Source organism: Vicugna pacos, chromosome 3 (assembly GCF_048564905.1).
Source record: "Vicugna pacos chromosome 3, VicPac4, whole genome shotgun sequence".
NCBI classification, from domain to species: domain Eukaryota; kingdom Metazoa; phylum Chordata; class Mammalia; order Artiodactyla; family Camelidae; genus Vicugna; species Vicugna pacos.
This window is the reverse complement of record NC_132989.1, coordinates 8,828,004-8,830,790: the sequence shown is the minus strand read 5'-3', so window position 1 is coordinate 8,830,790 and position 2,787 is coordinate 8,828,004.

Below are 2,787 nucleotides of genomic sequence, written 5' to 3'. Positions count from 1 at the left end.
GTCCTAGGCCCTGGGACCGCCCCACCCTCACCCTGCCCCTCAGTACTGAGCAAACCAGGACGGTTAGTCACTCTATACTTTCCCATTGCCTATTACCCATGTAATTATGCACAGCTTAAAAGAAAAGGAGGTTTATCAGCCTTTTCCAGGAGGGGTTATCAGCCTTTACAGTGTCCCAGGGAACACAAACAAAAATGTAGCTTTTAGAAGGTCATCCTTTGAAAAATAGTATATGTAAGATGCTGTTCAAATCATTTTTAAGAAATAAAACATCTCCCTGAAGTTCAGGTTTCAGAGGAGCCAGAGGTATAAAGGTGCATCAAACAGTCATTTTCCTATACCGCAATTTCCCCACTTTTTCTACAAGCATTCATCATTTAGTGAAAAGTTTAGTAAGATTTGTGTGTGTTACTCATTAGAAAGGAGGCATGTAAATTTGGGTCAGGCAGTTAGAATCCAGAACGTAGAGATAAAGAGTAGATCTGTCTAGAAGATGTGGAATTTTTCATCAAGGAGAGTTAGAGAGAAAGTAACTCCTTCTATATTTGTTTTCAGAAAAGTAGTTTTATTGTGAAGCCCGCAGAATTTCTCTAAAATCGTAAAAAGTTAAGATGATTCAAAAAGTTAAAAAAGGATGTTCCTCAGCAGAGTCTGTTCTAACGTGTAGGACTGACTTTTCAGAATTACGCTGTTCACGTCAAAATTATACTACTTTAAAATATTGCAAGTAGTTCATAGATCCCCAGGATTTCATTTTGAAATCAGTTCCAAATTAGAACTTTCAAAAGTAGCTTGTACTTTTGGCTCAGGAATAACTCCTCTAACAGCTGGTTTTCACTGTGAAAAATGCACTTGTGTGGGAATTAAGCACATTTGCCCACTTGAATTCTTGGGTGCAATATCAACTTTCATTAAAAAGCCAGATTCATAGACAATTGAAATTTAGAAAAGCTCTAAACTTCAGCTCTTCAATCTCTTAAGACCATCAGATACTTGATGTAGAAAACAGTTGATTTAGACACTACCTTCTTTCAGTAAAAGATTTAAGGTGATCAATGCAGAAAACCACATGTGAAGTCAACAACTGAAAACCGAAGCAACCAGCTGTAAGGAGGATTTTCCGAAGTGGATTCTGTTAGTAGAAATTATCTTAAAACAAAATAGGGGTACTCAAGCTAAGTTAGGGGAGTACTGAGATACATAGAGCTCAACACCTTTACAATGATAATGGACATTGACACTCTGCAAAGTGGGGACACGGTGTAAGTTTCCCAAATTTATCTGACCAAACTTTGTCAGAATATCTAAAAGGCTTGTGTTCCAACTAACAGCCTTAGAGAAAGACTGCTCTTGACTTTCTAAATTTGATAATTCAGCTACTTTAAAGTTGGGACTAAATCTATTTTCAATCTATTTGCAGTGAAAAGAGTTTTATTCACAACTAGGAAGAGCAGCTTTGTCTAAAGCACGGAAGAACAGTCTGAGTGACATTCTAAGTGTTCTGACATTTCAACACACTCTAAAAGGTTATTCTTGTTCAAAGTATGGTTACCTCCAATTTATAATAAGAACAAAGCATTGAGACCTAGTAGAAAGTGCTTGTGGCTTCAGGCTTAGCGAATTTCACTTTGATGACTTGGAGAGGCAAATGAATGGGTTCCAACGGGGCAGGGCTTTGTTTAGTCTATGAGAAGCTATAAATGAGAAGATTTGGGCATTTGTAGCTAGACATGTGTAACTGCAATCAGATTTTTTTTGCACATAAGAGCTCATCTCCCAGCCCAAATTATATTGTGGATCTGTAAACAATCTCAACTGACTTCTAACTGCAGCACTGAGGAAGAGGAGGAAGATTAAGTGTTGCCTAGACTCAACAGCCATTACAAAGTAGACTGGGGAAGGAATCTGCAGTGCAGGACTAACCTGAAGACAGACAGCTAGAAAACACTGAACTATGCTATCATTCCACTGCCTTACACAGGGATTCCCCCAACAGATTTGTCTGTAAGAACAAGGTCTGTTGGAGATACTGCCTCACACCCCTCAGAATGGCTATCATCAAAAAATCTACAAATAGTAACTGTTGGCACAGATGTGGAGAAAAGGGAACCCTCGTACACTGTTAGTAGCAATGTAAACTGGTGAAGCCACTATGGAAAACAATATGAAAGTTCCTCAGAAAACTAAAAATAGAGCACCATATGATCTAGCAGTTCCATTCCTGGGTATACATCAAAGAAAATGAAAAAATTAGTCTGAAAATATATATGCACCCCAATGTTCATAGCAGCATTATTTACAAAAGCCAAGATACGGAAGCAACCCAAGCGACCATCAACAGATAAGTGGATAAAGAATACACACACACACACACACACACACACACACAGGAACATTACGCAGCCATAAAAAAGGAATAAAATTCTGCCATTTGCAACAACATGGATGGACCTGAAAGGTATTATGCTTAACGAAATAAGTCAGACAGAGAAAAACAAACACAGTATGTTATCTCTTATATGTGGAATCTGAAAAATAAGATGAATAAATACAGCAAAACAGAAACAGACTCACAGATATAGAGAATAAACTAGTGGTTACCAGTGGGGAGAGGGAAGTGGGGAGGGTCAAGATAGGGGTAAGGGACTAGGAAGTACAAAATACTATGCATAAAATAAGCTACAAATGTATATTGTATGGCACAGGGAATATAGCCAATATTTTTAATAACTTTAAAATATTGAATAAAAATATTCAATAAAAATATTGAATCACTGTGTTGTGCAC